At 33.9% G+C, this 26,181-nt stretch overlaps 1 protein-coding gene across 1 annotated transcript in view; it reads right to left on the reverse strand.

Annotated features, from left to right (window-relative positions):
• The window catches only part of LOC106672544 (semaphorin-2A), a 702,354-nt gene extending 677,262 nt beyond the window's left edge, over positions 1–25,092 (reverse strand). Inside the window, exon 1 of the mRNA XM_014404069.2 lies at positions 25,072–25,092. The gene's annotated coding sequence lies outside the window, so the exon portion shown is untranslated. The remainder of the gene's footprint in view (positions 1–25,071) is intronic.
• Positions 25,093–26,181: the final 1,089 nt, after the last annotated feature.

Here is a 26,181-nt window from a genome sequence, read left to right on the forward strand (position 1 = left end):
AGTAAGGCAATTAACATTATAAAACTTTCTTTTAGCTTTTTATGATGATTATGTATATAGTACTACAACAGCGCCTATTTAAGAATATTTGTGTTGCATTATTTGATGATATAGGTTATCACTGTCAATAATTTAAAACCCAAATGTTTAAAAATGAACTGTTGCCTATAAACAACCACGAACAAATTTCAAGATAATCTAGAAACTATTTTACGGTCTCAACCTAAACTATATAGTTCCTGAAAGAACAAACACGTCACATAACGGCATGTGCTAAATGCTATTGCGATTATTCTTTTTCATGACAAAATAAAGACAAATGAAATGTAAATTTTCGTGGACAATTCAACCACCAACCAAAAATCTCTCTCTCTCTCTCTCTCTCTCTCTCTCTCTCTCTCTCTCTCTCTCTCTCTCTCTTTCTCTCTCTCTCTCCCTACCTACCTACCTACCTACCTATCTATATATCTATCTATCTATCTATCCTCCCCTTCAATTATGTATTATCTAATAAATCTATCTAATAAATATTACCNAAATATACTTCCTTTATTTCTCTCTCAAAAATACCCAGCTCCTCCATCTGTTCTCTTCCCTTTTTATCACTTACTTTACTTTTAATAATACATCTAATCTTCTTTCTCCCCCAATTAACTAGTTCTCTCTTATTTTTCCTATCTTACATTTTCAACGCAAATATGTTTATGGGGAATTAAATACGCGACTGACTTCACAGAAAACTACTACGACTTCGCGACAATGCAGGCTACATGAAACTTCCGTACAAAAGGACGGAAATGAACATAACTGACAACTCCATGCAATCATGAAAACACAAATCAATAACTGGTTACAGATATCATTTAGAACAAACAAAATATTAAAAAGGGAAAATGAAAAAGGAAAAAGATTTTACAAAATCTCTCAGACCCAACACTGAACATTGTGAAATGTCAAAATGTATGTGATAGACCACATATACCACCATCGACGATACGCTGATCAAAAATTTTAGGCAAATATCAAATGCTCAATATATTATGAATACAATAATCTTGAACATTGTACGTCATAACAAATAATGTTACTAATAGAACCTCTATTTAAGGGAATGCGGTAGCCATAACAATCTACTGCATGAAAACTAAAACATATTTGATATTATTGATTTTTAATTGAACTGGCGTCCGCCTCGTTTCGTCAAGTTATCGGTTCTGAGTTCGAATATCGGCATTAGCCATGAAGTTTTAATAGAGAATAATATGAAAAATGTACTAAAAAGTAGTTTGAACTTTGAACCCATGTCAGCAACAATTGTATGGCAGTACAAACAATCAAAAAGTACTGAAATAAGAACTAGGACAACACATTTTAAAACTTTTACATAAATTCTTACATGCAAAACAACGCTTAAAAATATATTTACAAATTATTCGTCTGACTAAAAACAGAACTTTGATGACTTTGAAACGTAATGCGGTATATTGTTCAATATTTACAAGTTTACAACAATTCTTGTTTTTCGCATAAACTAATATTTCATGAAGCTAAAAAAAAAAGTTGATTCCCATTAATAATACAGGAAGTAATCTCAGCAGGCCTGTACTTTGAATGTGTAGATTTCCATCTCTTCGAATCAAATTAGTCCTTTATATGCTCCCTATCACGAAATGGGGGGAAATTGAGAAATCCCTTTTAACACCATACCCCTGCACGTATGAATGAAATCCAATCGTAACGGGCAGGAGATTTGACGTGGGATTCAGTGTGAGTGTGAAAGAGCGGGGGTGGATGCGAGAGACCAAGGGTGAGAAAAAGTGAGACTTTCACGATGGATAAGGTGTTGGACATCTCCGTTTGCGAACACACCATGTAATCTGAGACATGTTGGAACATGAAAAGACTTTCTCGTCAGGACACCGAACGAAGCGATCATAATGAACATATCGGATTTCGTCTATCAAATATATTTTTTTACAGGGACGGCACGAGTCATGCGAAAGAAACAGCCTGTAACTGTCGGGACGGATTCGAGTTGCTTTTAAACGTACAAGATACAGGATTTCGGGCCAGTGAACAAAAAATGCCTCGACAAACCCTTCCACTACTCGTTACAGACGGGGGTAAATCGACCAAAAGTAAATTGAATTACTGTTTACTTTTACCTTGGTGTATAATATTTTTGCTCTCTTTACTCTATCTCGCTTTACTAAGTTTTACAGAAAGATTTTGAAAAGGCATAACAATATATTGTATATTCGGTAATTATATTCATACTAAATTCCGATTCAATTTAATTTTTTGTATTTCCATTTTTTTAATTTGTGACGTGAGACAGAATTGTTCGTGACGTCTGTACTTTACAACGTTTAGTATTTTTTATTAGAAAAGCTTGGACCATTTTGTCACATAAGCTTAAATAATTGCTCTGAAATTTGCTTTGAGGTAAGAGACAGTTGGATGTCCTTCGTAATTCATAGGATTACAATTTAAGTTAAGCGAAAACATATTATATACTGAATTGCACTACGAGTACTTAACCATCGTCTCAGTATTCATGAAAAGTACAGAGTATGTTTTGCTAAAGAAAAAAAGAGACAACGAAGTAGACAGTTTTAGTGTGGTACTTCAGAATCGGGATTGAAACAGTTCTTTTACGAAACGAATATCAAGGTTATTGAAACGGCTATTGGTGATGATGCGAAAGATTTTGAATTGAAATGTGATGATTAGGATTAGGTTAAATTGTTTGGTGGTACTCTAGAGTACTTAAGTCCAGGAGGGTCTGATAATAATCTTGTAAATGGTAATTTTGTTATCTATCTATTGCTTACAAATCTCCTAATGGTATGTTACCATTCTGTTACATCCTTGAAGATTCCTGTTTGGTCAGTCAATCCACGTCTATATTTTACAAAGTTTGGTTTGGCGATTTAATTTTTGAAAAATTCTCTTGAAAACTATCAAGACGGATGAAGGAACCCAATAGTGATATGATATTGAGTTAAGATTAGTAGAAGAAACGAATTATCAATATATTATAGTGAAATCTTAATAAGCGTATGTTTATATTTTAATTGTGTTAATCATTAGAAATAATTTCCAAGTCCTAGTAAAGAGGATCTATTCCTCGAAACCTTGAGGATGGAGCTACGTGTTTTCAAACTTGCCTTATTTCTGATCTTTCATATATAATTATGTCATTAAGGTTAATAATAAATCATATAATGGCCCGGATCCACAGAGAAACTCTCGCGTATGATGAGAACCGTCGACATGGCCCTCGGAGGGCTTGATTCTTAGAAGAAAGGTTCTTACGCCGAGAATTTGCCGGCTTCGCTCCGTGGGGACGGGCGGGGTTACTTAATGAATGAAGAATATTGAACTTAATATTAAATAAAATAAAAAAAATGGGCGCCACGCTGTTTATGTACACGGAAACAGCGAACCGTAAAACAAATAAAATAAAATAAAACAAAGAAAATTCAATAACAGTAAAATTAACACAAAGAAAAAAAGAACACAATATTTACATAAGGAAACAAAAAAAAACACATTTATTCCAATGGAAACTAAAATATTAAACATAGATTGATCTTAATTCTCTACGGGTAACATTTTAACAAACTTACCCACTAAATGAACCTAAATTATCATAAAATCTAAATAAACATTCCTTAAAACTAAACTTTCCTGGGAACCAGTGTCCAGATATGCTTCTTTTCCAGGCGCTTGAAAATCCCCGCTTCTAGGAGTGTGGAGCAAGCGGAGTGTGGAGCACCTTCTCTGAAGTTGAGTGGGTCCGCGATCGCCTTCGTTGATTTTCTTTGATCCGGCCAGGCAGTAGGGATATCGTCTCGACGCACACTCTCCTCGCTTTTTCTTTACTCCTCTCTTCTCTCATAAGCCTATCCTAGGCCGTCTTAATTTTGATTAACCCACCGCCAATTTTAATTTGGGTGGCATTACAATTCAGGAGGCATCCCTGGCCAAACAACACAACAATACACTCATACTATTTTACGAACGTAACAAGGTAACCCTCACCGTGAGTATTTATTAGCGTGAATCTGCAGTCTGAGCAGGTCTATCGAAAATTAAGAACATCGACCTTAAATTAGGTCAGTTGTACAATAGGTATAATGAGTAATGAGTGATTTTTAAGATTGAGTGGGAGTGTGAATGAGTTTGGATTTAGGAACTAATTGCGTTGGGGCGCTGAAATGACCTAGCTATTCTTAGCCCCTAGGCGACTGGAGGATGTTCTGTTGATGATTTATTGAGCTATTATTTTTAGTTTATAATTGAGAAAAATCGAATTTTAATCAGGAAACCTCGTGAATTCACTATGCTTTCATAAATATTTTGGTATCAAGTTAAATAACATTCATCGTTAATCTGACACAAATCGAAAATTACACTAAAGAAAACTGAAATTTCATTGTTGACGTTAATCAGACAGAACTCGGATCAACGTGTCCAAGTCTTGATAAAGTTGAACACGTACCACTGTAATTGTTTACCTCCAGGGACGGACGGAGATAAGTGCGCCCCTCCGAATATCATACAGGGTTGATTCCCCGGGGACTCCTTGCTAGCAGTAAAAAAGGGAATTACATCTTATCTTCAGTCGTACCGACGTCATGCCGTTTCACTCTAACTTATAATGAAAAACGTTGATTAAACTTAATCTCGAACAAGCGCGGTTTTAATAATTACATATTTTTATAGTGGAAGAAAATGAGAGTCCTGGGATTTGTATACTGGAACGGCGCGAATGCAAATGAAGTCTCTGCTATTTGAAATGTAATTCGTTGTAACAATGGTGTTCGTGAAGCCTCAGATGTCGTCTCAACTCGGTAAGATAAAGTTCTTTAACTTAAATTAATAAACAATATTTCATCTACAAAGACGAATATCTGAAGTTAAATTGAGTTAGACTTATTTTAAAAATTTAATCTAAACACTTCGATTCATAAAAAAACGATTAAGAAAAATGTACTGCCAGTGACAGAGCATAGGCAAAGAAGAGTTAAAAAGCAATTAATATTGTTTATTTCTTTATAATTGTGGTATTCATGTAATACTATACAATTACTCTTCGTTAAGGTTATTATGAATTTTTTTTATCGTTTGGCCCATTTTTGAAGGTTTAAGTTTTGACATCGTCTGCCTCTCGCATTTAAATTATTTTCCTTTTGTTCAATTAATGTTGTAAATACTATGTATTTAATTGAAATGTCCTTACTTGTGTTCAACTAAATAGTTATTCAGATATCGTGAGATGCGTTCGGGTGTGATGTAGGTTTCAGAAAAACATTTTCTTTATCGTGCCAACGTTTCGATCTTTTATTGAGGTCATCGTCAGGGCCTGGGATTTACAAACAATGTTTACATTTAACAAATACATTTTGGATGTGGAAAAGTGAATTTATACAATGCAAAATATATTTTATATTCAAACAAAGAATTTCTACTCTCTCAAAGTGTTTGTCTTCTGTGTATTTGTGCCATCCTTGCCTGTCTTGTTGAGAGTGCCAGTGAGATTTTGCTGTTTTATGTTTATATATGTTTGGTTTAGAAGGGGTGGGGAAGGAAGTCGGTATATAAAAGACAATTTTATCTGAGGCGTCGGCTTCTTTGAAGTGAAAAATCCCAGACCCTGAAGATGATCTCAATAAAAGATCGAAACGTTGGCACGATAAAGAAAATGTTTTTCTGAAACCTACATCACACCCGACCGCATCTCACGATATCTGAATAACTATCGATTAACGGTCACTAATCTCTACACACAACGTTCAACTAAATATTGAACTAATAATAATTTCATTAAAATAAAATTTGCAAATTTTGATTGTAATCAATCGGTGTTTTTTCTTTTTTTTTTTTAAACGAGGGTTCGCAACAGCCGAGGTTATATCAACCCTCGGGGTGCCGGTGTTTTGGAAAAAATACCATTTGTAAGTATGTCGGTTTCGAATGCTGGGTCGCTGGATTCGAACCCGGACCTTTACCTCTGATGAGCGCCGTGTCAACGCCTAAAACGTTGCGGCCGCCGACGTCCCCATCAATCGCTGTTAAAGTTGTGATAGTTTTTGGGCTAAAGACCGCTGATAAGAAGCAATATGTCAAGATTGAAGAATATTATTGGGCTATAAAAAAATAATAACAACCTTTCATGAAAAATTATATAATTGTCTAACGAAGATTAAACCTACCCACATCATTTCAGCAAACAGACTCAATAGTCGCCTTCAAAACTTCATGATAATTTCTTCTATTGGGAAGAATGGTTTAACATAAGGAGGATCGGCCGATTCAACGAAATCACAACAAATTGTGCTTTATTGTGTGCAGTATATGTAAATTTTCCTATTTTTACCTTCCCATACAAACACCCTTTGAAATCTTCCATATATAATTTTTGTAATGCTATAATTTTCCTTATCACTATTTCTAACTCAGTCCTTAGAGCTATTTCTAATACAATACATAATTAACATTCATAAAACTCATTCGCAAACCTCCAATGCCTCAGCATCTACCAACGGTATATCATTTTGTTGTCATTACTTGATAAAACCTTAAAACACCTCCTGAAACACTTATACTTATCAGATATCACACGTCACGGAAGGACTGCTGCTAGGATGCTTTTTTGGACGCGAGTAAATCACCCAGGTTTGTTCTTGAAATTTAAGGGGGATCCTACCTACCTCACCATAAAATCATATCTGTCTCATAAGTACTTTCAAATACGATTCGGAATATCATTCTCCCGTACTGAATCGAGTGTCGCAAGGTAGCGTATGTGGCCCTATTATATATTTAGTGTACACTGCAGACAATTATATTACCCGCGATATAGTAGTCGTAACATTTTAGAAAAAGCCAGATCTGGAAGGATGAGACTTAATTCACTCTAAAAATTAATTGTCCGCTGTCTAGGGCTTTGCATACTAACCATCGACACAAAAAGAATAGAGCAAACAGACGATATTGTCTACCCAAAAGACGACCTGACAAATGATCAAGACTCTACTACAAAACAAAAGCTACATTTACACGTCACTACCACACCAAGCTTGACATCCGGAATTGAACTGTGACGTTCAACGAAGCATTCCGACTCCAAAGAAACTATTTGCTCCAGTGAAAAGTCCTTCAAACCCTCGGCGAAGCTCACTACTTCGTATCCAACCTTACTATCCATACAGACATTCTATTTCCATTTGTCCTTGAAAAACCACGGACGAAAATTCTAATTGTCTCGCGATGTTATTGAGAAAAGTGAATATAATCGTGCAAATATGGATTATTTTTCTAATCGTATAGTAAAAAATTTATAAACACAACTAAGTTGTTTGTAGCGCCCTAACGCTGTAAATAGTAATTTAACAAAATTAAAACTTCAGCTTTCCGATAATTTATTAAACTTCTTAAGTATTTATAAAAGCCCGGTTATAGATTAAAATATATTTTTTAATTGGACGAGCACCTATTCCTCCCATTTTCCAGAATAAACTGACTATGGTTAGTCGATTAACGTGACAGTTGACGTGTCCAGCGGCCGACTCGAATTGCAGTTTTCGACCAATTCAGCCTTTGCACTAATAATTGGTGGACGTTGAAAGCTTTTTAGTGTACCGCTTTGTAAACTGAGGCCGCTATATCCGTAACTTTTGCCTCCGTCCCGTTGATGCCTTTGACAATATATCGGTAGAAGTCAGTTCACGCATTCGAGTGCGTCGCGATTAATGTTTGCCCGCCGATATTTAGCTGTATGGCTTTGACCATGTTCGGAATAATTAAATAGGCCGGGCCCAATTACCGGACACCGTCACCCATTACCCCCCGTGCCTCTCCGCTCTTGTTTCATCAAAACGGATTTATTTGCCGTCTGCCAATTCGGCTTTCAACTTTTATGCCCTTTGGGAAAAATGAAATGACGCACTTTGCCCATGGTATTGGAGGCAATAGTGAATGTAATGGCACTATTTACGAGTGAACATTACGTGAGTTTACGAGGGAAATCTCCTGTCGGCGCAACCCTCCCTGTACAGAAATGTTATGAAAGCGACTATGGGAAAAAAAAAAAAAAAAAAAAAAAAAAAAAAAAAAAAAAAAAAAAAAAAAAACTAAGAAAACGAACAGTTTTTAATTTTAATAATTCCTCCTATGGATCTATGCACACATTACGACAATAAGTTATTAAAATATATTAATTATCGTTAAATAACCCCTATTTGGTAAATCATATCCCCTTCTATGTTAGCTCTCACAAAGCTGAACATCATTTTCCTGTCACATTCTAAGTATAAAAATATAATTAATTACTTCACTCGGAACACTAGTAATAGACAAAATATTCATCAAAGAGAATATTAGTATTTTCTTGTAATTTAAATTGAAATAATAAAATCATTCGTTTTAAAACGGAAGAAATGAGAATTTAGCATATATTATTAGGAGAGGAGAACTGTCGAAAACAAAAAGAGAAATTTATATTTATAAAAGTGAATGGTTTTATATATATTAATGATAAAAACGAAAACTACTGAAGCGATTTCGATGCGAAACAAAATACAAATTTTGTTATACATTCGTCCAGGATAGTACAAATTAATTCATTTTTATCACGCTATTACTTCATGAAAAAACTCCTCAAAGTCATAAAAGTCATTAACAGTGAAAAATTGTGTTATTTTAAGTTTAAATTTTTTCAGTTAACAGGTTTACATTTTTTGGTAGATTAAAAAAAAATTTACAGCCGAATATTTTCAACAGGTTTTATATCTTTTAAGATAAAGATAGTATTTTCAGCCGCTCATGAACTATTTTGTTAAAAGTTCTCGTGTAATGATTATGTACAGAGTTAATTTTTTTTTTGTAACAATACATTACACATTGTCAAGACGTTGAACAACTTTGGGCAAAGTCAAAATATTTAATTTAGTAAATGTTTCTTTGTAACAATCCCTAAAATTCTGAAAGCTTTACGTTGTTTTTTGAAGTCTAGTTTAGCATGACTAGAGTGACTCCAAACCAATAAGGCATAAATAATGTACGATTGGAAACCAAAAAAATAAATACAAAGATACATTATATTTGAGATTTCTCAGTAAAAATAATTGTTTGATAAGTTTAGATGCAATATATTGACAATGTGTATCCCAAGAGAGATGTGAATCTATAACCACACTCAAGTGTTTTATTGGTTGATTGTCGGTTACTTCATTATTTTTTGAATTAGAAGTTTTCAGAATCAAAACCTTTGTCTTCTCTTTGTTTAGCAATAGACCATTTTCAATGAACTTTTCCAAATTAGATCTCAGTTTATTATTTTGTTCGATCAGCTCTATCTCACTTGGTCCATTCAACGGGGAACTGCAATCAACAGCATATGCTGTAAAGCGAATTGTGCGAAAGTAATTGTAAAGGTCATTCGTGTAAATTATGCACAGTATGGGGCCTAGAAATATACAGTCACAAAAATTACTTAATCGGTTATAGTTACAAAACTACTGATACATTATAATCGCAAAAACTACAGAATTGGCTTAGCTGATATAAAGACAGGAAGATACAAACTTCACCGTTGTATCTGTACTATAGGCAGCAGTAGTGTACGTGGGAGAACGAATTTAATTTACTGTAAATTGCACACTGGAATCGCTGGTGGACTGCGAGAAGTGATTGGTTCAACTCTGCACATTTGTGTGTTTATGCACACAGCTTATATAAATCAACAATCAGATACTAGGGGTATTCACGATGTTTGTAAGATGTTAACTCGTGTTAATTCGAATCGAGAAATATCCTGTAAGATCGTGAATGCCCCTCCTTTCTTAGCATGTTAAACGTTAATTTTTCCGCAATGCTGCGAGTGGCGATTGGTAATAAAAATAAAGCTATAACAGTCCTTGAAGGCTTGTCGTTGTTTGTTTTGGTTTTCTTTTGTGTTAAATTGTAAGACGCCAGGAATAGAATTAACCAACTCTTTCATTCAAAATGCTATCTATGCACTCGAAAAGTATAAGCAAATGCAAAAGCAACAAATCCTAACGCAAAAAACAACTGTTAAATTCATGGCTGCCATGTTGGTTACCTACGCCCTAACGGATAGCAATGTGACTACATTTTCGACCTAACATAAGCTATGTTAACTAGCCGATTCTTAAAAGTCTACGTCATCATTTTTCTCGATCTAACACGACTTAACAGAGTTAACACAAAGATTGTGAATACCCCTATTGTTGTACATTAAGATGGAGTATTAAATTATCTTATTTTTGTAACTTTCTTACTCTTCAGTACTAATTAATTGCGATGATTTTGCTGACGTCTGAATTATGTTTAATCTTACATTATGATATTTTGACTCTGTTGTTGAATTGCATTTTGCTGTTGTTTAAAATTCCTCTAAAACTACATATGCTAATACAACATAACATATTCCATGATACCAACAGAAGTGCCTTTCCAATACAAATGATTGCATTTTCAGTTAAACTGGCTTTTGCAGTAATGACAAACAAATCACAAGGCCAATCATCTATTATGTGGGTTGAATTTGGAGAATCCATAATTTTCTCAAGGATAATTGTATGTTCCATACTCTAGGATAGGGGATTTGTTGTTCGTATGCCACATGGAATCACCGAAAACATTGTATATCCGAGAGCATTGCAATGAATTTAACTCTAAATACAACAGTAATTACAATTTAATACAATGTACTCACAAACAAAAATTATATTTCACTTGCAAATATGTAATATGATGATTAAATGCAATCATTGCTATCAAGCATGCAATTGTGTAAATTTAATTTATATAATTATGTTCCTATCTAGCAATAGCAATATGTGTACTCAAAATAATGTGTCAACACTTTTTATTATCCCCCGGGGCAACGCCGGGTTATAAAGCTAGTTAAATATATAACTTCATTTTAAATTTTTTTGTATTAATATGTTCCCGTTTGAACCTGGTACGCCTTTGAAAAACAATTTATTACAGCAACTATTATTATTTGTATCTAGAATATTTATTTTCAATGAAATACTGTGGCGAACTTGATGGGAAAATAGCAACTAGGCTTTCAATACAAGTATGTTTAATTTAATATGTGAAGGCAAACAACCGTTTGGGAACGACTGTGCATGACTGGCACATATCAATAAAATTTAATCAATTATGATGATTTATTAAATTCAGATATACTTAATATAAATATATACATGGCAACGTGCTTAATCTGTTTCTGAGTCAAATCCATTTTGTAGTTTGTTTCAATTTTAAAAATAATAATATAAATAATAAAAAGTCTTATTGTTAGAACTTCGATGCTTACGAAGTTGCATTGGTATAAGTATATTTCTAAACAAATCTAATAAATTCCCAACGATTAATTTTTCAGAAACGGAGTTCATCATGGACAGAAAACGCTCATACTGACTCTTCTTTAGTAATTTGACTCATAAAAGGAAGGGGCAATTTATATTTAAGAGAGAGAAGGGTTTTTCATATCTTGTGTCATTTCATACTTCCAGTTATTTGACGAGACGAGGAAAATTGATAGATCAAAGAAATTCAAAATGATAGGTTTGTGCAAATAATTTTATATTTTCCTCTCGAAAGCAATGCTTCATAAAGAAGCATGGCAATAATTAAAACGACCCCACACGTGAAATTCGGCCAGTTTTATGGAATATAAATTTTATGGGGAGTGAATTCTTCCAAAAACTATAGGAGATAAAAAGTGAGACACCGTACCAAATGAATTTCCAGTTGGCAATAATTAATTGAGGCAATAGTAGGAGCTTTGTCCGCAAATTGAAGACAAGCTCGTTAAGTTGATAGCCGGCCACGGGTCTTATTCATTACTGTTATGTCAGGAGATTCCTGTTTATTGTTGCTGCACAAAGAATGTCCACCTTTGATCCCTTTCGGAAACGCTCTGTCTCATCCTTTTGTAAACATTGTTTTCGTTTATAAAAAGATCAAGTGTAAACTAGTTTCAGTAATGTGTATTACGAGAAAAATTGTGCTGTAGTCATAAAATATATTTAAAACTTTCGAGTAATAAATTACGATATATGGCAGCCTCGCAACACGAAAATAAAATAAAAATGCTTGTAATAGCAAAATCATTTTAGAAAAATCATCAGTAACTTCAAGACCGCCCTTTTCGAACGACAGCAAAAAAATGGGTTATTTAAAACAAACACAAAAACAATTAGCATAATTGTAAATTTCGGACAAACATGTGCGTATATTGACAGTACTATTTGTACAGTACACGTATGATCAGTAATCAATAAGTAATGTGAAAAATTAATGTACCCTTTAATACATAATTCGCGACTTATTTCCAGGTGTTCTTATGGATTTATCATTTTAATGCTCCTTAAAAAGAGAGGACAACGTTGACAAAAAATAAAATTCAAATTATCATCCAATCAGGATGCATTTGATTGCTATTCAAATACGGTTAATTGGAGGAGATCTGCATAAATCGGATCTGGCTGATTGTTTGTTTTCCGGAAGGCAATCAGTGTGAGAACAAAAACGATTGACAACGATTAACGCGAATTGGTTAAATATAATGGCATTTGGTCGACTAACTTGGTTATAAAGCATGTTAACATGGTTAACAATCGAGACGATAGAATGCAAATCAAAATTTGCCAAAAACTGAAGAGCCTCTTTGAATTTTTAAAGCGAAGTTTCCAAATGTAATGTACAATATGCTGCAAGTGCCTTTAATCAGTTCTCTAGGAATAGAAATGAAGTTAGTTTTTTGTCAAATATGTACTTTTAAAGCAAACAAACTCTGAAATAATTTAATTATTAGTTACTTTTTTAAATTTCCAAGATCTTTGTACATTTCCACGTATAAACAGTGAAGTTATTTTATCAACTATAATGCGTCTTGTTTAGTTGTTATATGCAGTAGTATATATAGTAGTCTGTTGTAGAATGCCCAATCATTAAGACTATACCGTGAAATGTGCGGTTTTTCACATGAAGGTAAGCACTTTCTTCAGTGCCTTCATGCACGTTTCTTCGTGCAAGAATGCCTTACCGAAGTGGCTATACTGGCTGTATGGACTAGTGCTTCACATTGCCGATGTCTCTTCTTTTTCTTGGAATAGTTGGCAATTTTCTGTCTTAGTCTTATTTTTTCGCTTTTGTTTTAGAAGTTATTTAAGTAGTAGTTAGTAAGTGACCGCGACAGTGGTGACTTTTCTTCAAATCTTGCCTGCTGGGGGAGAGAGAGAGTGAGAGAGAGAAAGAGAGAGAGAGAGAGAGAGAGAGGGAGAGAGAGAGAAAAGAGAGGAGAGAGTAAGCAGTTCTAATGCCTTTCTTTATGAGACATTTGCAAATTTGTGGTGCTTTTGTCAAAAAATTTCCTTAACGAATAATTTTTACAGTTCATGTTTAGCATACTTTCTGAGGAGTGTAGTTATGTTCCCGGTCACAATGTCGAAAGGAGTTCATTTGGTTTGTGGTTTGGCACGTTCGTGTATACATATCTTCATGTTACTGAACCCACCTCATCCTTGCTTTACTTCTCTTGTCGAATCTTAATATCTATGTGGCCTAAAGGCTGCTGAATTGAGTTATTAAACAGTTTGTCAGTAGTGTCCTTTTCGACTATTGAATTGATATATTCACTCTACCAGAACCTATTGGAAAATACATGATGTCGTTTATTCATCAGTCCTCTTTGTCTTTTGTTTTATTTAGTAGTTTTCTATTTTTTTTCATCTTTTCATTTTTTCCTGAATATCTGTATGTATGTTTATCAACCTAAGCTCAAACCTTGGGACCTAATTTCTATTTCCTTTATTTATTTATTGGCATTTGCAAAAAAATACACATTGAGCAATAGTCCATGTGCACATACACAAATTTGATAGATGTTCCATACTTGCGGCAATGGGGAGACAAACCAGCCAGTACTGGAATTTTTTGTTATCCAGTTAATACTTAGATAGTTAGAATGGGAAGTTACGAAGCCATCGTCATTTTAGACGAAGTGGATGATTGATAGGGCCGGACGAAAAGAGCGTGGACTAGTAGTTTAGAGCGAAGGGATAGCTTGGATTGGAAATTGTGAACAGGTGTTCAGACTAGATCCTCCACGAATGTCCAGGACTTCGTGAGTCGTCAGGTTCATGACGTTAAAGTGAGCATTGAAGATTTGTCCATATCTTGTTTTTTTAGTCTAGCATGTGGGTACGTCTGCTACCCAAATTATGCTTTTTGATGTAAGTTATTTATGTGCTCTGGTGGTTCTGACATCTGACGTAAATGTCATTGCATTATTGCTCATTTACTTTAATCTGCCAGCAAGTTCACAAGTCCGTAATTAAGTATATGTGCTCTGGTTACTTCTGTTACTAGGATCTTAGTGATTCAATATATAGTGATTTGAAAGTTAGAATTTGTGGGTATACCACCAGTTTTTTACTTGAAAAGGAGATTGGCGGAAATTGAAAAAATGTATATTTTGTGTTTAGATTTAACCGATAGTTGAACTCCTATTGTGAACACTGTAATTTTATTATACATGATGTTCAATTGCAAAATAATGTTTTATGGGTACTTAGGTTTTTACAATGATTTAATTTACCCAGTATAAATCCGCCCCATTGCAGTTTATAGCCGTTGCTCTGCTTCCTTTCTTTTGATTTTCTTCCGTTCTTTCTCCACAATCGATAAAAGAATATTATAGTTAAAAGTTTTTATGTGCACACGTTAAACATGCTTACTAAAACCTGTCTTGGCAGCCAGAGAGGGCAATACTGAAGCCGGTGAGTCCTATTTAGCCCAAATAACAGCTTTCAAGAGGGACCAGGTACATACCCAAAATGCATAGTGATTAAAAATGTATGACATAAAAAATAACTTGTGTTTTAGTTAAAAAAGAAACACCAACAACTCAGATTATAAAATTCGGAAGAATGTCAAAGGATGATATTTTCAACGGTTTTCCACAAGCCCTCGAATTAACTATCATCCGAGACATTTTACTGTTGGATTTGGTTTATTGTAAGACCCAATTAGAGCAACCTAGCGGGCAATTAATTAGAACGATAACAGTTTAGATTTGGAGAGCATTGTTCTCTCTTGGGCCTTGAAACTTTCTAATAAGCAAAACCAACCCCGGTCGCGTTCGAGCTAAATTTTCATCTCGGTTTTGCCTCTTAATCATGATACTTGTTCTACCGAATCATGGTTAACATTAACATTAGGAAACGGACTGCAGGCATATAGCAGGGGACGTCTTTAGCTAACGCTATTGACACTGCCACACTAATAATATATAATTCAACAATAAATAAAAGCACAATGACAATTGTAGTTTTATTCCCTTTCGTTTCTAATTTTAAATGTATTTAATTTATGCTAAGTAAAAATTCCGTTACTTACTGGGAATGATGCACTCGTGGGGAGACAAACCCAGGAAGTACCCGTGTTCCGGTTTGGCATAAAATGTTGTTTCTCTTTTTTTTTAATATAATTTTATAATCAATTATAAAATCATTATTTTTCTCATGTCTAAGTTTGAACGACAAAGCCTTTCATTTTTTACTACGACTTACTATAAGAAGGCCGAAAGGAAAATCGCGAATACCTTGGTTTCTATGATATAATACCTGAAGATGTGTGTGCGGTAGCGGAAGGATAGATCAATGTGGCATATCTTTGCGTTTATAAGTTTCACCGTTCAAATAGCATGAATCTTTATTGCAAGGTGAAGTCAGTAAAAACATAGGATTATCTGCCACCAATAGGGTTTTAACATAGGACGCAATCATATTATAAAACATATATTTATTAATTTTAATAACTTATTTGTAGCCTGTACATATTAATACAAATTAAACATATATGCGTATATACTGTTTTTTCCTGGTCTATGTGCCTATGGCCTATGGCCAGCACTGCACCCGGAGGACCCATGCTAGAAAAGTCATACAACGTGGCAATTAATACAAGGGATTAAGGGTCTATGAGGTCTCAAAGCTGTCCTTTGAGGCAACGAGGCCGGTTTTCAGAATGGATAAAAGAATAAAGGTTGATGGGAAACTTTTAGGAAGCGGGATGGAATCGGTTTGACGACAAAGGAGCAAACTGTCTAGGACATTTGATTGGATGGCTGGATATTGGATGGCTGGCAGACCATACAGTCCCAGTCCGGTCTCTGTCTTGAAGTCCAAATATATTTCGATGTTAAAAGTCTTCGTACACAACTCCACACCAATCTATGTATAGTCCTCATTTGACTACTTGTCGTTGATATATAGACAAGTCTACATCGGGAGGTCGCTTGGAAAGGATTAGATTTAGAAGACAAATTTGCTATGTGATTCGAGTGGTAATATTGGTGTTGGGAATAGGAAGTCAGCAGTAGAAGAGGGATAAAAGATTAAACAAAGAATGCTCCAGAGGACTGTTAAATAGGAATAAAAAATAAGGTAATAAGCAGTGGGAAGGAATTGTTTAAATGTATGGGGATCAGACCTTATGGAGAAAGCTTCATACGAAGCGGACATTACGTTCAAAATATTTGACCTAGTCAAAATCATTATGATTCATCATTCGGTCACTGGTGAGGACTTGAATTTTACAGAAATTTAAAACATAACGACCTCTCGTAAAAAAAAAAAAAAAATGGCAGTTTGTATTCACGAAGTTCTTCTCGGTCTTTTTACTCTGATGAGTAAAATACAACCCACTAGCCATTTAAAGAATTTGTCTTACGTTTCGTATCATGTAATATTTAGTAAATTTTTTGTCTGCGTTATCATCCTAAAATCAATGCTTAAATGAAACCAAATTGTTCTCATGTTCAGATCTTCAGTTCAGAATTGTACAGTTTCGTAGTTGTGTGACTTTGAAATCAATTATCTGATTGTAAGTAAAGTATAGTTTTGAAGTATCTGATATTATGTGTTCTTGAGAAATAGATTTGTTTAAACATTTAACGCGCACACAATTTATTTCCTTAGCTTTTAAAGCACATCAGTGCAAGGCACTGAACTCATAAAAAATCCAAGGATGGCTGTTTGAAAGAAACATATTTTAAATTATTAAAATCTGGATACTTATTCAGAAAATTTGTTTGAAAAAATCGACACTGTATTCATTTTGACTGTATTATGGATGTTAGGGCGTAATATTCCGAGCTATAAACTAGCTTTAAACTTTAAAGTATAAAACTTTATTTAAAAATTAATATTTTCGGCTTATAGGCCTCATGTCGTACAAACTAATTATCGCCTTTTTCAGTCAATCCCAGTTGTCTTTCCTCCAAAATAAATTGGATCTGAATGTTTATCCCAATTATTTTTAAAACACGAGATATAATAAGAAAAACAATACTTTCTAATTTCAAAAGCAAATTTAATCTTAATTTTTTTTATTAATGTTTGATCTGTTATTGCAAAGAAGGGTTGTTGGAACACCTTAATGTATTTACTCTATTTAACAAAAAGTACTAAACAGGAGCTTACGAGAACTTACACTCTAGAGGATTGTTATGAGATTTTGAAAATAGTTGCATGAATATATTTGTACAAAATTTGTCTATGTTTAGAATGTAGTTGAAACAATTATTTTGAGAGAAGCCAATTAATGAGACTAAGTTGTTGCTGGATATAATTAACGTGCAAGAATTCCTGGTCCACCTAGCATCTTTGATGGTCTTAACAATATTTCCAAAATTCCGAAGGAATAAAAATGAATGCATTATAAGAGAAATCCTATGTTGGAACCCTGAGCATGTTCTCACTTGGGCAATTGAATAATAAAAAATATGTAATACAAAACTAAGGATATCGTTGTAAACATGAGTATAATGTTGTTCAAGTGATGTCATGAAGATTTCGTTAATATTGTATTTGTACGCAGTTTTATTGAATAAATGTAATTGCATCGTGATTTTTTAAAAGTTTATCAATTGTTGAACAACGTGGCACAGGTTGAGTATTAGCTCAAAAGCGTTATGATTGTATGATAGATTAGATGTCCGGCTGTAGTTGTGTGATTGATAGGTTGTGTGGACAGAATTTTCAGGAACATTTGGGGCGATTGGAGTGGAAAGATGAAAAGGCGAATTCAGGGCACAGCCGAGGGAAAAGAGATCCCAAACTCTTACGAACAAATTAAATGACATTTTCTATACTACGTCGCCACAACATTAGAATTGAAGTGTAGCAATATTACTGATAAAAGAAATTAAATCATCGAAAAATAGAATTTAGAAGTTAACCAATCCTTTTAATGAATTTAGCTTAACTCATAAATATATTAATTATTTTGCTTCATTGTTTTATACTTATAAAGATGATAGTTTTAAAATGTCGTTTTGATTGTACCCTAATGAACTAAAAAATGTACTAAAATATAACAAAAACTTCAGTACAACTGTATGTTATCCCTTCCTCCTTTTTTTGTAAAGTCTCTTTTTAAATCTTACCTTATTAGAAATTATTCCTCCCGTAGTTCGGTAATATATTTACCGAAAACTTAAGTGAGCGTCAAAAATAATTTAGCAACGGGGGATGTAAGACATACTTTTTTTCACAGCTTTTAATGGATGCGGGAGTTTAAACATTTTTACAGTCTGGAAAAGTTGGTGCGGTACGTCGTTAAGACGGATTACCCTTACAGTTAATTTCAGAGTTGGGCAGTTGACTTAGTAGCCCGACTTCAGGAAAGGCGAACCTTAAGTTTCTCTTATGTTACAGTTTACATTGCGGTCGAAATTCCCTCTAAGCAAGAAACAAACTTTTTGTCGCTCTACATGAATCGAGGTGGCTGAGAATGTTATTCGGGAGTTTTAAGTGGACTGTAGGTTAGGTGGTTCCGAGACCCTTCCTCCGAAATGAACTGTCAGCAACAAACTCACAGGATTAAACCTCAAAACTAGGGGGCAAAGTTGAACCCAGACCCCTTCAATCCCACTAATAATGCCCAGGCCTTTATATGCTCATAGGCCCTCGTCCTAAACGAGCAAAACGCTCTTTTCTTGTGTGCAGCGGGAAACAGAAAATCAATATTAGTCTCAACAAAGTTGGAGCAATCTTTGGTCTATTTTTAATACTTCTCTTTAATCGTTATAAAAATCTGTGAAAACGGATTTAATGAAGGCCACCGTTATTTAAATTGCAGCAAACTACCATCTAAACTGCAAATGATTAGGTAAAACTTACAAATAAATGTTACATTTATGGTCAATATTACATGAATTACGAACTTATAGCTTTTGTTAATAGTTATATAATACGAAACACAATTGCAAGATTTTGCGGTTTGTTTGGCAACGTGTTGAAAATTCGTTCATTTCTGCGTTTCTGGTTTATTTATTCTCGCTGCTATCATTTCTGTTCAAAAATGCAGGTCATCTGTGCATTTCTTTTAACAATGTCCGACTAGTACAAAAAAATAAACGAACGTTTTATCCTTAAAAGTCGCTGGAGTCAGTTCATACGTACGTTTTAGAGAAAAAGATCCAAAATATATAGTATTATGTGGTGTTTAGTGACCGTTAGATAATGATTATTTGGAGATCGTGAGATGCGGCCTGGTGTGTCGTAAGTTTAGAAAAGCATTTTCTCTATCGTGCCGACGTATCGATCTTTATTGAGACCATCTTCAGGGCATGGGATTTATAAACATTGTTTACATTTTACAAATAAATGTAGGATGTGAAAAAAAATGAATTTGTACAATGCCAGAAATTTTAGATTCAATCTAAGTATGTATCACTCAAAGTGTTTGTTTTCTGTGTACATGTGTCATTCTTGTCTGTCGTGTTGAGAGTGCCATTGAGATATTGATGTTTTATGTACATATACGTTGGATTTTGAAGGGGTGGGGAAGGAAGTCGGGATAGAAAGACATTTTTATATAAGGAGTCGTTTTTTTGTAGTGAAAGGAGCCGACAATGGGAAAAAATGGGTAATGATTCGGCCTGATTATCCTTTCAGGATTATATAGACGGGGATAATTAGGTAAATGAAAGCCAAATTGTTGATGAATTAGACTATGTAAAAATGTTTAACGTGTGGAATGTGTTGATTGTTTTATATGTTATATTGTTTGTTTTATGTGATGTGATGATGATATATGTATGTTATCGATACTGAATTTGATTAATGATATTGGCATAGCTGCGACAGCGTTTACATGTGTCTGTTCTGTAATTGATGTTGTGTTTATCTCTGTTGTTGTAAACCATTTCTGAAGAGTAACGGTTATATTTGTTTTGTTCTGTGTGTAATATTTTTGGATTGCTGAAGTAGAAATTAAACAATATAAAAAAATTCACACCCTTTTTTCCAAAATTAAAGATCCCACACCAGTAACAAATAAATCTAATTTACGAAATCAATTGTTTAAATTGTCTGGCAACTTGCATCGGTATTACATCCCAATATCTAGATAAGAGAGTAAAGGAACATATCTATGATTGCAAAAACACCAAAACAAAATCCTATAGTACTGGCTACCATTTTGAACACGAACACAATTTCGACTTCATCAATCCAAAAATACTACATATATACATATGTATCCTCATATAAAAATGTCCTTCTATCCCGATTTCCTTCCCCACCCATTCAAAATCCAACGTATATATACATAAAACGGCAATATTTCACTGGCACTCTCAATACGACACACAAGAACGGCACATCTACACAGAAAACAACCACTTTGAGTGAGTATAAATACTTTGATTGAATCGAAAATTCCTAGCATTGTATAAATTAATTTTTTTCACATCCTACAAGTATTTGTAAAATTTAAACAACGTTTATAAATCCCAGGCTTTTAAGATGATGTCAATAAAGATCGAAACGATGGCACGATAAAGAAAATGTTTTTCTAAAACCTACTTCACACCAGACCGTATCTTACTATCTTCAAATAATTAATATATAGTGTCTTGAATTCTACCTATTGTTGAGGCCGTGGAATGAAATTATAGCCACAAAATCGGGGGGCTTGAAGAGGGAGAAAAGCTGAAACACATGTGACATTTCAAATCAGTGTTATAACATAAAATCAGGTACGATTAACTTACTAAATAAAAATTGTAACAAACAATAAAGAAAATACATTTGTTTAAGGAAAACCATTCCTTGAGTTGAAATGAATTTCCAAATACCTTTGCTTGAAAACACTTTTGTGGGTAATGTTACGTTATTTAAACAAAAGTATGTATTGGTTGGTTATTCTAATGGAATAATTTAGTACACACTATTTGATTTGTTGATGATGAACTTAGGTGATGAAACGCACATGACAAGGGAAATGAAAATGGCGCTAAAAACAGCGTCTTTTTAAGACGAAGGTACGAGCAGGAATGCACAGAAATATACAATGTAAATCGATGGTCGGCCCATGCCAGAAACATCTCCAAATATAGCTAAAATAACACATGTCCTCTTAGGGTTTAATTCACTTAAAATAAAAGCCGGATAAGATCTGAACCTATCGAACTTGACAAGTAAATGCAAGACAGTAAATAAGGGAGGTGAGATGACAATCGTGCGGTAAAACAGGGGGATGCCCCTTCTCAAGAAATATAGGGATACGGAGGGAGGACAATTTACAATAGATAAGAGTGCATTGTGCGTAGGGGGTGTTAAGTGATACCAAGCCCGGGGTGGCGGGACACTTTGCCACAGCCGAGAGGGTGATAAATATAAGATAAAGTGACCATGCAAAAGACCACTTCTCAGCCTGGGAGATGGCATATTTTAACACTTCAACCCTTGACTTAACATTTACCCGAGCGCTCTTTATGTCCAGGGTCAAAAGGATTTCCAATGCTCAAAGTTTGTTTCTTCGTGAAAAATCCCTGTAAAAATTCACGGTCCAATGAATGAGAGGAGCTCGGTACACTATAATATATATTCATGGGTCGTAAAAAGTACAAGTTGTGATAAAGTTTGCAATCTCGATTCGACAGTATTTGTCTATTGCAAAATATAAAACCTTGATAAATTCACAAAAAAAAGAAAACGTAAGGTAAGGAAAAAAGAAAGAGAGTTTAATTTTTCAAAACGCCGCAACGGTTTAGGCTTTTACACGGCGCTCATCACTGCAAGGTAAAGGTCCCGGGTTCGAATGCAGGGCCAGTGCATTCGAACCCGACATACTTGCAAATGGTTTTTTTTTTTCAAAAACACCAGCACCCCGAAGGTTGATATCAGTTCTGCTGTTGCGAACCCTCGTTACATTGAAATAATTTTCTGTGTCTTGTCAAATATAACAAGCATGAAATAGTAATAATTATCAAATTTTCAAATAAAATGGGTACTTATTAATTACTTCAATTGAAATTTAACATTATTGAAAAATAAATTACAAGTTATCTATAAGGTTAGCAATATATATGATCCGTTGGAGTTCACCAAAAATAAATAAATTGCAAATATATTGGCATTATTGTATCCAATATGAATTGAATAATAATGAGAATTTCTTTGTGGTATTAAACTATTTTTTTATTTAGTTTTAGCTTTTTAAGCAAATAAATTTTTTTTTATTGATGCAAGATTTAAACTGATGCAATATTTGTGGTGGTAAATATATAAAATAATTGTACTAATAATACAGGTTATATAATATTTACTAATATTATATTATATAAATTATATAAACTATATTATTTGTACGATTATTTTTTACTTATCAGTACAAATATTCCATTAGTTTTAGCTTTTTAACCCAATAAATATTTCAACTTACAATAACTTCACACAATATTTGGTAGTCGAAAACGATATTATATCATTTATAATAATAATGTACTAGAGCCCCTTTCTCGTACAGTAACAGGGGTAAGTAACATTAAGAATACTGATACTATTGGTGTTAACTGATGATTTAGAAAAAAGATAGATGATTAGGATAAAAAAAATCTAGATTTTGACCGGATCACCTCAAAAACCCTTGAAACGTTCACGACCAAAACTATACTTTTCTTGATTACCATTTACAACTCGGTCCTTAGAATTACTTAATTTCCAATCGAAATTATAATCTTAATATCTATTTCAAACCTCAGCATCTCCCTACGTCATTACTTGGCAAAATCTTTGAAAACGCCCCTTTAACGCTTTCATCCCATCGTTAGAGCTCCAATGTCATTTCCCAAAAATTCAAGTTGAGGTGACACCACTCTTCCTTTCAATAATGCCTCAGTGTGAGAGATCACATCCCTTCAGCGGAAGGAACGCTGCTCGCGGATGCTATCTTAGATGTGAGGCAAGAGCAAATCTGAACATCCCTCACCTCATCCATTTCGCCGATGTGGGTGTTCCTCAACGCAGCATCCTTGGAGGCATTTATTATGCATGGCAGACTTTCATATCAATCCAAATCAGTATTCCTCACATATGTTGACGATACTATCAACTCAGCAAACTCGAACCCAATAATGGCCTTTAGCAACCACCCGGAACATCAAACCTATTTTCAAACCTGTTTGAAAGAATGGTTCGAGAAATGGAGGATCAGACTTTACTAGATTTAAATCCAACTGCGAGCAAATAACCCTCACCATTCGCGTCGAAACTGTACATCTATCTATTACAATTCTGTCCCTTTCCCAACAACCAATGGCGTCCGCTAGTTGTGACTTTCAATTGACAAAAGACTTACTTGGAACCCCCACACTCGATTCTAAGGAATAGAACATTCCAGATAAACTAATCAAAAGACTACTTGAAACCTAACGAAAACTCGCTCGAAAAAACAAACATGTCCTCAACACATCACTAATATAACTAATCTGGGAATACGGAATTGAACTGTGAGGTTGAACGCTTTCAAATAATCCAGGCACTACAGTCCAAAATCCTTCCATCTATTTCCAAAGAAACTTCTTATCCAACCATACCCACATGTTTAAAATCTTTTTAACTTCAAAACAGACCACTGCATAAAATCTTGAACCTCGCCATAACTCACTAGTCCATCGACTGCATCCCGAGCCCTTCCCCACCAACCTCCAACGCCGAAAACGTAATCTCCCAGTAAGGGAAATGAATACTTTCCCAGTCTTATAAATCCATAACATTAACATATTTGCTTGAAGTGTTATAACATAATTAATTAATGCAATTAATTTTTGTTTAATCTGAGATGAAAAAGTTAGTGTCACGAGCGGGATTCGTCTCAACCAAAGCTTAGATAAAAATAATAATTAATTGAAACAATTATGGATAATTATGACTGATAAACATATATGGATTAATTGAATCAAGTAAAAACTAAAAAAAATCTGTAAACCTGGTTACGTAGAAGATGAATTATTATTAAAAGAGTATACAAAATAATCATTTCCGATGGTTTTATTTGTTCAAAACAGACTTGAAATTTCCACGTGCCGGAATTATGAACTTATTTTTTCAGTTTGCATTTAAGTTAATTCCGCACACATAAGATTTCAGGGTCCAGACGGATTACGTGGCTCTTTTCCGGAGGCAAAGCTTATTAAACACTTTATAAGAAATAACAACCCAAGTTGTAGGTTTGCGTTTCTTTGATTAAGAGCTTGCGGAGATTTTGTCCATTAAACTTTTCCTTCTCCACCCTTCAAAAAATTATATATAACTTGTATTCCCCGCTTGGAAAAATGCAGCTTAGAAGTAATTATATAAGAAATAAATTACATTAGGAATTATTTAACATTTCTTGGTTCCTGATTCGGTTCATTACAAAAGCTACAAAAGCCTTGTGTGTATTTCAATTGTATGTATTTCAAATAAATGTTTTAATTGAAACAGTAAATTTTTATTGGTTTTAAAAAGGCAGTAATAACTTAAGTTGTAGGGGTTGCTTTTCTACAATTATAATTCTCAAATATTTTAATTACAGCTCTTGCTGTAGATGTCCATGGCCAAAACAAACAGAAAGTATGTTATAATAACCTATAACAATATGAATTATAATAGGGAGATCCGAACAAAAGCGTAACAATAATGCAGAAATATAATGAATGGCCAATATAGGAAATAAAATATCTCATACCTTATTATTTGTGTAGCAATAGGAGACGAAAATGTGATTGATTATCTGAAACACAAAAATAAACAAATTTTAAATGAATGTTAATGAAAAAGAAAATGTTTTTCGTGTAAAATTACGTGATAACATGCCATCAAATAGTTTTGTGAAATAAATTTGTGTTTGTTGATCGATTACAATAAACAGATAAGGCGCAGCATTAAAATTTAAGAATAATCCATTATATTTAGTGGTCCGATTGACCAAATTATTTCTTTCAATTAATTAATCTTTTATGTAAAGTTGTGGTTGAAATAAAAATGTTAACGTCACGAGAAGGCTTCGAAGTTCAATTTGAAAAATGGAAAAAAAAAGAGGAATAATTCGAAAGGTTGGTATCCGAGTGGATCGAAGTCACGATAGCACGCAAACCAAGTTTTATAAATTTAATAGGCATCGTCAAAGAAACACAAATTGTAGTACAACAAAGTTGGTATACAATATTCAAGATATTACTTGAGGGATACAATGTGTAAAATAATCCATGTAGGTTTAGCGTTATAACAACTTATTAATTATTCTTTTTATCTATGGCCTTGGTTAAAAACTTGGTGAAAAGTAACGGTCATGAGTGGAATTCGAACCCACGATCGGCTCAATATGCCCCTGCTCTTACAACTTCGTCTCGATAGCTCAAGTGATTAGATAGAGCAGCGGCGTATTGAGCCAAAGGTCGTGGGTTCGAATCCCGCTCGTGACACTAACTTTTTTATTTCAACCATAACCTTACATAAAAGATTAATTAATTGAATAATAATAATTAATTTGACAATAATCATATCATGTTAAAATTAATTACATTAATTTAAAATACTAACTGTTATCACTTTATATGAAATCCTCTGGATAAAAGTGCGTAAGATTTCTATAAACTGTTATATCTTAAATTATCGTGATTCAGTAAATGAAAAACAATAGGTTTTTACTTCCCAGTTAATAATATTCACAATAAACAATCTATAGTGTATTAAAACTGTAATCCCATCGTGTGGCTCTGATTTAAAAAAAAAGGTTCTGTAGACGAACAGGACTGTGCCCACTTATTGGTTCGTCGGGTAACTCGGCCGGAAAGGG

The sequence above is a fragment of the Cimex lectularius genome, unplaced genomic scaffold (assembly GCF_000648675.2).
Source record: "Cimex lectularius strain Harlan isolate CLEC.00 unplaced genomic scaffold, Clec_2.1 scaffold48, whole genome shotgun sequence".
Lineage (NCBI taxonomy): Eukaryota > Metazoa > Arthropoda > Insecta > Hemiptera > Cimicidae > Cimex > Cimex lectularius.